Genomic DNA, 11,707 nt, shown 5'->3' with positions numbered 1-11,707 from the left:
TTTTAAAACGCAGAATTTAAAATAAGTAATTAAATGCCCAGAATTGTACAAAAATCAATCAAAAATTTTTCATATTAATAACATTTTTTTTCAACACCTTTAATTTATTTCTGTAAGTGTATTGACATTTTTGTAGTGCTTTATGACATCTTTCATGGTCATTGTTCAATAATTAATTTGTACAGTTTTCTCTCCAAAAAGGATTCAAATTCAATAGTCTTGTACTGAGCCATACACACAATGTATATATAAATAAGTGTAAAAACATATAATTAATATTAAGATAAGCCATAGTACCTATATTTACAAAGAATAATTGTTTTTCTAAAATGTTTAAAATAAATTTCCATGTATACAAAAAATGTCCTTATTGGAATGCCTTTAGTACGCCGTCATAATGAAAAATGCAGGAGCAGGGCAAAATAAACCGTAAGCATATAACTTAATCGATCGAGTTTTCGTTAATCCGAATAGCCCTGCAAAAAAATTAGAGTAGTACAGTGGAGTAATTTTATAACGGTTCAATATCAGATCGTGCTGGCCGCCGACGCGACGCTTTACTTTCGATTACCCGATGTTTTTATATGTGAAGTGTGTACAGAAGGTCCGCAATGCATTCCACGGGTTGGCCTAGAAACTTTTGAAGCAATGTCAAGGGTAACTGACCCGCTTGCAAGCGATCAAGTATTCATCTTGCATTTCATCTCCGCCATTTTGCAATTACTCTTCAAGCGTTTTAGATTCTGTATAATTATATATTATTAAATGGATATTACATGCGTTATATTGAATATTGCATCGACTCAAGATTTATAGATGTTATCAATGTAAATCTGAAAATCTAGACAAGAAAAAATCTAAGACAAGAAGGTAAATTAACAAGTAGTCTCTCTATTTACGGACGAACACGTAACGTACTTAATGGTCTGGACGGTAATTTTCTCTATGAAGGATAGCATAGGTGATTCGTCACCGAGCATCACTATGCAAGTACTTCTTGTAGTGAAAAAAAGCAAAAGAGAAGGGTCGACATACCCCGAGCCGGCGACGGCGCTGGCGCCATCGGCCGGTTCCCAGCGTAACGGTGCGAGCCTTCCAAGTATAGCTAACATTAGTCTCATCGCTGACTATTTTTAGCACAACCACCATATCAATAGGAGCTTCAATTGAAACGTAAGAAATAGACTACCATAATTAGATTTGATTTGAAATTCTTCTAAGAAAACACGTAATATTTCTTCTGGTACATATTGAATTTATTAAATGCACATTATACCCTTCGCCGATATTTATTTCGTAAGGTGCCAAGGGATTCCCTAGGTTTGAAATAAGAATCTTAACGATCTAAACACTTAATGAATTAGTTATTACCAGTAATCATTCGTCACATATTAATCTCTATTCATTAATCGTATAAATTGTGCCAATGCAATGTAATTTCCTCATTTTCTGAGAAGCTAAATATAAGAAATTAGTTGATCTATCTGGATCTATCATTCCAATTATTAAATGTAAAGACATAACATGTACTTACATTGTACAATGTAGCAGTACTTTTATTCATGCTTTGGGTACATAAAAAGAACATACATTTTTTTAAATTAGTCATAAAGAATTAATAATAATTTGATTATATGTAAAGCTTTATATTATAAAGCCATTAAAAATGCACAAAAGATGTGAGTGATTTTAAATATTTTAGGTGCCATTGTTTTTATGATAATATTTTGCCTAAAGTACAAATGTTTTATGGGCGTTTAATGGAATCAATTTAAAATTTTCTAGAACACATTTCAAAGTCAACTACCTATAAATAATGCATGATTATTACTTAACAATTACGCAGTTATGGTTGAAAATATATGACTACTGTTATTATTAGTAGATGCTTCTGTTTATAAATCCATAATGCAAGTAAATTAGTTAATAATAATATTATAATATCGAAGGACAAAAAATACTGAGTCTTTTTTAAGGGTTATGCTTCAAACTTATATACGAATACTTCTTTATACCGTTAATTTGGAATCTTATATAAATCTTATAACAAGCATACAAGCTATACATAGACATTGACAAATATGTGTATTAGATGTTAACCAGTATAGAGTTTGGCTAGAGTGAAAAATATCACATCGTTTCTATGAAATATGTAATGTTTACTTTATTATTTTAAATTCAATTCCAGTATTTTACAATTTCTATTATATCAATACTAGTACTTAATCAAGTTTTATAACTTTATGCTTTTAACCAACAAGATGAACATCTACTAACAAAATTCATTTCGTTCAATGAAACGACTAGGTGTTATCTCGGACCCTCCGCTCCAGACGTTCACTCTTACAAACACATTACTACAAAATATACTGACAAAAATCTACTTTATGTAGTTAAGTGTCTATGATATTATATATCTTTATAAAGTATCAATACATTTTCCATTCACGTAATCATAATGTGCCATTGAAATGTGGCTAAAAAACATAAAACTTTCTTCTTCTTTTCTTTCTCTCTTTCGCAACATAAGAACAGATAAAACAAATCAGATATTGTTAATGACACAAAATATTATTATTTCCGATAAATCTACTTCTGTACCGACTCGAACAAAGCCTTCGTGGGGACTACTGAGCGACTACAGGTGTATGATATGACATTTCATCCAAATCGAAAAGCTAGGCACTATGGCTATATAAATTAATACTTAATGGATACAGGCCTATCCCCAGAATTCAATTATTTCCTTACGAAGGCCTGTATGAGAGCAAGTGAAAAATTTACTGGATTCTATGTATAAAGCTATAAAAAAATATTTTTAAACAATATATGTTTCGATGCTATGTTGCGAAGCTATTTCCTTAGACCTCTGCATTCAAGTGCATACCTATTCAATTCCGCTAACCTTGTACTGACGCAATCTATAGTTGGAAGATTTGTAAATAGTGACTGTTCATCGAAACTAATTATACAATATTGCTACTTCAGCACTATTTCAATCTTTGACCATCTCTATAAAAAATAATGGGCCTATAATATAGGTAATTGCAAAAAATTGATAATATTGACGACTCTACCACGCGTAGTGTGTTAGTAACTAAATATTTATTTATCTGATCTCTGGTTATAGATTGTGTTATTGTATTCATTTTGATACCTTCAGGATACTTTTATTCATAGAAGTATTATTTACATGTGAGAAGCCTTTAACAGAGTTTTTATCGAGTTCTATATAAAGTTACATTTGCTTGATTTTTTGAGAATAATTTACTTTTATTTCTATTGTGAGATTTTAATAAATAACAAATTAAAACCATTATCGATAACGTTAAAAAAGAAATAAATTGATATGCACTTATACAAAACATAAAAATTGAATTTTATCAATAACACGAACGAAATTAAATGTTGCATGTAAGAGATGGCAAGTACTCACTTACAGATTGGATTAACTTGACAATTGAGGACAAAATTAATCAAGCGAGGATCCGTTATAACAGATGAACAAGTATCGAGACTCGGTTTTTTCCAGTCAGATCGAATGTGTGGACACGCCTTAAATAATATCTAAACTTACATATTTATGTATAGATTATAAGAAGACAATATAAAATAATTTTAAATTGTTATATAATGCATAGAAGATATTTTATGCATTATATCAAGGGTGTTACAAGAAAATATATATACTCGTATCTATACTATCGTACTATCGCTACTAAATGTGAAACTCTGCCTGTCTGACTCTCCACACTTAAACCTCTGATGAATTTCGATGAAATTTAGTACAGAGATAGTTTGAAATTAGAGAAAGGGCAGAAGGGCAAAAGTTTGTATCCCGGAAATCCCGCTGAAACCGGAACTATTCCTTTCATTTAAGCGAAGCCGCGAGCAGAAATCGAAAAATATAAAAATTTATGAAAAACATATTCTTCTTCTAACGTACGTAATTATATTAAATATTTTCTATTTCAAAAATGAAAAAAATCTTCATCTACCCTAATATTATAAAGAGACAAGATTAAAATGTTTGTTGTATAGGCTCCGAAACTATTTGACCTATTTAAAATATCGTTTTCGCTGTAAATGTCATTCAGTTATCTGTGACTGTCATTGGCTTTATTTATTTTTTTTTTTTTCACCCCGTCTCAACCTGGGCGGAGTCGGGACAACGCTACTTGTTTATATATCGACGTAACGCAACAATCGAAGAAGTTGATGGCGGAAGTAACATAGTTTATGATATTTAATTAATTACAAACATTAAAGAACAATTGAATCTTACACAATCTTACACGTACAGTATTGTCTTCATTTCCAACTTTTTTTTTTATGTCATAGCGGGCAGCTGAGCTGGTGGTTCGCCTGATGGTAAGCGATTACCACCGCCCATAAACATTCGCAAAGGTAGTACCTCCGTGAATGCGCTGCCCGCTTTTATGGGGTAAGGGAAAGGAAAGGATTAACGACTGGAAAGAATGAATGGAATAGGACGGGTGAGGAAAAGGAAACGGGCCTCCTTGAAATCATAAATATATATAATTTCTCATTATAGAATATTGATGTTCATCTGATGGTAAGCGATCACCATAGCCCATGAACGTTTACTGAGGAGGGAACCACTGCAAGTGCGTTGCCTGCTTTTAAGGGATAAAGCAAGAAGAACAATTGCTGACGGTAAAAAAAAGATTCCCAAACTCTAGGTCTGTTTTATTTAAAATCGAAGGTACTCATATCTTATTTCTTTACCTGGATGTGAATAATATAAGAGTAGGTTTACCTATCGAATTTATATTGACGTTAATGTATTATTCAGTCACATGATATATATTTGTACCTAAATTAAACTTTTTTTACATTTTATTCTGTCTTAATAATTTCCGTTCAATTGTACTGAATGCATTATTTTTTACATTATGCAAACACCTTAACGATATTGCAGTGCGGTAAACTTGTAACAAATATATAAATATCAACTTATTTTATGAATTAATAGATAATTTAAAATTGTTTTAAACTGCATAAAAAAACATATTAAACAAAACCCTGCTATTATCTTGGAAGTGTCACATAACATTATATTAGAATTTACTTTAGAATATCTAGAATATTTTTAGAAAGACAGAAATCTATGGAATCAGCGTTGCTTTATTGGATCCGGCTTGTACAAATGCAGACGCACCGACTGCCGTCACACGGCTCGTCAATAGCCACATTGTGCTTATTGTCACCATTCAGTATGATGACCCCACTGCACACTAGAATAACAATCAAATCAACGAACACCGGAACATGTAGTAACTGCTTAACAATTTCTCACTTGACTATTTTCCACTTCGCTTGGACGGAGACTTTGACACACCCCCTTTATACAATACAAGTGCAAAACATATCACGTACTATTGACTTTTGCGTGATACATAATATACAATAGTATATACGTACATAGTACATAATATTCAGTATATTATGTAAAATACACATGATATTCTTTCATAATTTTACAATTGTATAAGGTATCTGAAACAAAGTAATCTGTCTAATACCTTATGAATAAAATGTATTAAAAAACGTTATATTTCTGCCTGTCCCTTCTTCACGCTTAACCCAGAGAAATAACAGAGGATCGTTTCTTTACAACGAAACTACACATCAGTTTCGTTTAAATAAACACCATTGGTGAATAAAAATATCATTCTTAGGGTTATCTATATATACTTAAAATGAGTACATTTTAATGTGTAAGATTGAATTGATTAACTCTTAAAACTAAATAATTGTAAATTAAACTTTTATGGGCATTATGTAATATATATGGATTGTTGAAATTAGAATAAGTTTTCGCCTTATGTGAATCTAATGAAAATATAAAAAGGAGGAGCTCAAGCTTGTAGGTACACTGTAATTATTATCCTACTTGATATCTAGGTAATACCACGGATAATATAATACAATAAAACAACATGCTTTACATAGAAAATCTTGACAGCAATAGAAAGTAATATACTTAATAAGTCAGATACCAGAACTAATTAAAAATTCTATCATCATTTTATGGCGTTTGATGACGAATATAAGTTCTTTCATAACGTTTATATTACACTTACTGATTGCTGAAGCAAACCCGGAATATTTTATGTAAATATTTAAATACAGTAAGATAAGATTGATGAGTTGATAAGAAAGTTATCGTACAAAACATATAACAATTTATTTGTCTTGTAAACTCTTGCTTCATTTATGAATAATAATTCATTATTTTATTTTTTCATTTAACAGAGAGTGCAAGTTAAATTTTTTTGCTTCATTTCAGTTCAAAGACCAACATAATTATTCTTATTTCCACAAATAACGTAATAGCACCTTCATTCTTATAAAAATTTTATATAGCATATGGACCTATTAATATCATGTATCAATTATGCGGTAATTGTTCCTCTATATTTTATTTAATTACGCAATGGAATTTATGGCGTGTTAGGAGAATTTGCGCACATTTATGACGAATAAATATTTAGTATGTATATAATCATTATGATATAGACAGAACTATTGAAGATTTACGACTATTTATAGAAATCTTGTCTCACTTGACATAGTATCAAATATAACACTCAAAATCATTCAAAAGCGATACATTATTATACTTAAAAATGAACATCAAACATATAGTGTACACTTGCAAAATATTTCGAACAATTATGAAAAAAGTTTCCTTTTATCATTTTTACGACGTATTTAATAGTCAAAATAGTAAAGCGGATTTTGTGACCGTATTATTATGTGCTACTATGTCATTTATTTCAAAGTTAAAGGTTTTACTGCCACTCTACAATGAATGGTCCGCGTGGCCGTGACTGCAAAGCACGATCAGCGTTTAATAACACGCAAAACAAACATGCAATGCAGCAAAAATTCTCATGAGTTTTCTAAAACTAATTTAATGTAGGTACAAATATTATATAAGCTGGAATCTGTCTTATCATGATATGCATTGATAACATAGGAACGAGAAGAGATCGAGGAATTATTATGTATTACCGTTACATAAAAACCGTGACTACATTTTTGAATACATAATACATCAATAATGGCTGAATCCTCTATGTGACTATGTATGTTTCTGTGGCAAGCCTTACAGCCCAAACTGCTTGACAGAATATTTCGAAATATTAAGAGATATCGCTGTAATCATCAGTATTAAAAATGAGTAGCCAAATGTGTTGCTATGCGTTAAACTAGAAAACAGGTCATAATATAAGCTAACAAATTGGATAGATTTTTTTCTTACCCTAGCAATGTGGATATGAAATGAAAGATAAAAACCATTACATGAAAACTAAAAAAATAAAGACATTATAAAAGCAAACAAAAACACAATATAAACAAACTTCGTAAACCAACTTCTTATTTCCTTTTCAGTTCACAGCTTAAGAAGTCGAGCTTTTTGTTTCAACAGCAATAATTTAATATGTTTTTCATAATATGATATCACACTAACGATTATGAGGAATTCAATAAAATCAGTCAAACTAAAAACAAATACACATTTTATTAAGTTGGTTAATATTTTAGCGTAGGTACTACAAGATCGATTCGAAAACACTTACAACGGACAATTTGCATGAAATTTAATCAGTCATCAGAATAATTAACTATATTTTTTCAGTACATGTTCTCTGCAAAAACAAATTCATGATATAAAGTAAACCTAAATTCCTAACCACACTGAAAACAAAACACAAACTCAGTGGCTGAATATATGCAGATTAGGCACTTGCCAAGAACTTCGCAAATATTATTTTAAAATGTAATTTAAATATTTGTACATTAAGCACAATATTTTAAAATGAATATAGCTTGCAAATATTGATCAATACGGAGATTTCGGTATAGATTTTTCGTGTCGCATTTTCGTAGAAGAAATGATTATAGAACTGCATAGAGACTACATAAACATAAAACCTGTTAGCATATTTTAACTTAGACTAATTTCTTTGTAAATTCACTTATTGCGATATTTTTAAGATGTAGGCTGATAGATGGATATTATTTTGTGAACATTGTACGAAAAAAAAACACTTACTAATACAAATAACACAAATTATACAAAATACACAAATTACCATTATTTAATCCTTCAATAGATTGTTGATATATTTGATTGATATGTAGATTTAAAGAATATAATGGCAGCTATTTTTCTTAAAGTAAAAAAATAATGTTAAATTAATATTCCAATATTCTTGCAAGTTGCATTTTTTCAATATACGTACACGAATGTAAATGCTTTCCACAATAACACTTAATTCAACAAACCAAATAGTTCCTGCGGTACGTTTGTATATATTATATACAACTTTTATACACTGGATGAATTAATTCCGCTGTGTTCTGTTATTTCTCAATACAAAACAAAAACCACGCGTAATCAGTCAGCGAGATGAAGACAACAAAGACTTTATTCAGAAAGCTGCATAATATTTTTACGCATAAATACTGATGTTTTTAATGTAACGTGTTAGTATCCATTACTTTTTATTTAAGTGGAATGGATGATTCTTCTATCTTTGTAATTATTAAACATTTGTTTTTTTATATTTTTATCGAAGTATATATTAAAGCAATTAGGAAAAAAGATTATTAAATAACAATTACTTTAAGATTTAAAAAAAAATGTATAGCTAGTAAGTAATATACATGATATGTTTTGTTATTATATATCATTCATATTGTTTAGTAAAAAATTTGATAAATTTTTATAATCTGTCAACACAAAAAGCTTTAAAAAATAATCAAATAATATTTATTGGCCTTTTGATATTTCGGTAAGGTTAATTTTTCTATGCGTCGTCAAGACCTTATGTGAACTAAAATCGGACGAGAATATTTTGTATTTATGGCTGTTTAATATAGTTTGTGTAAATTATAACGTATTAAGGGGTAATATGGGTAATATGAGCTACAAACGATAAATGATGCAATCATCATCGAAGGTAATATAATCATCACCACGTGTATAACTTGATTCATTGAGATATCTGAAACAGCCATAAATTTTCTAGCTAATCGCAGTTATATAATCTATAAGACCACAGATTCTGAAAACTGTTTTATATTGAATCAATTTTTAGCAATCTATTTGGCCAAGCCACAGTTATGTGCTATCTTCATCTTGTTACTGCATTCGTTAATAAGAGAGATAACAAAAAAATACAAGAAACGCCTTTTTTTAACGTTAATTTATTACATTACGTCACAACATTGAAGATTTAATTGCCGAATCTGAGTAGGATTGCTACTATTAAAAATGCGAAAAATTAACGTATGTTTGTTACTGGTTTAGACAAAAACAGCTGATCGGATCTGTACGAAATTTTGTAAAGAGGAAGATTATAGTGTAGATAAGCACATTGGCTGCTTTTTATTTGGGTACTACGCCAGTGAAGCTACGAGTTAGTTAGAAGGCGTTGATAGTTTAGACTTCGTGGCGCACATAAAAAAAATACTACATAGAAATTTGTATATTTTAAATATTTATTATTAAAATATTAGGTTTTGCCAATTTTATGAATATATATAATAATGCGATACCGAAACGCCTAGTGAATTCTAACTAATAATTTCATTTTATTTTTTCGATCAGATTCTTATACAATTCAATTATTGTCTAATTTTTATTGTGGGAGTTGAGCACGCTTCGGCACGAATTGGGCCAGCTCGCACCGGGGAAGTACCACACCCCCACAGAAAACCGGCGTGAAGTAATAGCTTGCTATTGTGTTTCGTACGGTGAGTAGGGGGAGCCGAAGGCCTATTTCCTTCTCCTAGCCCTTCCCAGTCCATTCCTTCCTTCTAGTCATCAATCCTTTCCTGATCCCTTATCCCTTAAAAGCGGGCAGCGTATTCCGTTTTGACAGAAATCTCTTAACTAAGACAAAAATTTATGGAGTTATCGAGCAATAAGATAAAAAAAAAGCAGTTGAATTGAGAACCGCCTTGCATTTTGGAAACGTCGGTTAAAAATATCTAAGAACACAATTAATATTGCTCTGGCGTTGCAGCATAAGAATCCGCAATTTTATGAACAAATTATATATTTTATTTATATAAATTTTATATATTAATATTATTTTTATAATGTTCCGTAATTAATATCATAATCATTTTATCCCTTGTCTGTTATATTTTATAAAAATTTCAAAATAAACAGTAGTTGAATCTCTTCCTCATATTTCTTGTACATTAAAAATTTATCTTAGACCGACTTCTTATAAAAATAAATATCGTACATCACTCCGGACACAGACCTGATACAGACATATTACAAAGTGAGTACCTAATGAAATGGGTTCAGGAACATTGTATAATATTAGTATTGCTTGTCAGATTAATACATATGTGCAAATGTATTGTTTTATGTGATTGCACCATATTCTCATTATTTTTATTGTTTGTATACCAATAACCACCAACTTGCGATTTAGCATCTTGTTGTGTACTATGACTATAATTTATAGTAACGAAATTAAAAGTTATCGTTTGACATGAAAGTAACAAATATTAATCGATTTTATCTACTAGTGGTTTTAATATATAACTAGCATCGCGCCCCGTCTCCGCCCGGGTAGTTATTTTCCTTTTAAGTTGGATCGAACTGCACCTGGTGTGCAGATTTGATTAAAATCGGCTGAACAGTTATGGGAATCTATCGCGGACAAACAATGTGACACGTAACTTGTATATATGTAGTAAGATTAAAATGAATAAAGTTAACATTTAAAGCTAACAATAATGTAACGAAGGTGGCATATTATGTAATATTGTTTAATCTATTCAAAATTATTTTTTTACAGTTTTCATAATTTCTGATCGTAAGACTGGGATAACGTACCAAGCAAATTGTAGGACAATATGTCTATAAATCACATTGAGTACTATGTCCCCAAGATATCATGTAAATTGGAAACAACGAAACACCTTAAAATAGGCCTGTACGTATCTTTCTCTATATATCGTTATTGTTAATCTCGTATGTTATTTAAGCTTTTAAAGATCTTCCGAGATTTAATTTATCAAGCTTGTTAGAGAGATTTCATCCATAAATTGATCCTAAAGATCGATTTAATAATAAATTGTAGGGTGCACTGCTCGATTCCCGGGTTTTTTCCGAGATTTTTCTGAAATCTTTGAATACAGTTTTTTTTTCTTTCTTTTCAAAAATGATGGAATATTTTGATCTTAGTTTTCATTTCATCGATTATATACGTTCCAATAAGATACTATGCAGATTAAATAATCAATTTATTTCCTTCGCGCTCGCCTGGTCTCGAACCCTCGACCTTTCGATTTATACCCGAGTTCTCACCACTGAACCACCTTTACCATACATTTAACGATAAGAAATAAAAACCGGCCAAGTGCTAGCGCGATTTCCCTACCAAGAACTCCTTTGATGTACCACATAATTAATAAAAAAATGCATATTATTCGCAGTGGTGGCTCAGTCCTCACCCTGGGACTTAAAAATCGACAAGTCGGGGTTCGGGGTTCGGGGGGCGAGCGTGCAGGAAATAAATTGATTTTTCAATTTATCTGCGCATGTAGATAACATCACCTATGCTCAAAACGGTGAAGAAAGACATCGTGAGAAAACCGGCATTTCTGAGAATCAAAAGTTCGACGACGTGACATCTGCCAACCCGCA

The sequence above is a fragment of the Zerene cesonia genome, chromosome 11, assembly GCF_012273895.1.
Source record: "Zerene cesonia ecotype Mississippi chromosome 11, Zerene_cesonia_1.1, whole genome shotgun sequence".
Taxonomy (NCBI): domain Eukaryota; kingdom Metazoa; phylum Arthropoda; class Insecta; order Lepidoptera; family Pieridae; genus Zerene; species Zerene cesonia.
The sequence above is the reverse complement of the archived record's forward strand: the minus strand, read 5'-3'. Positions refer to the sequence as shown.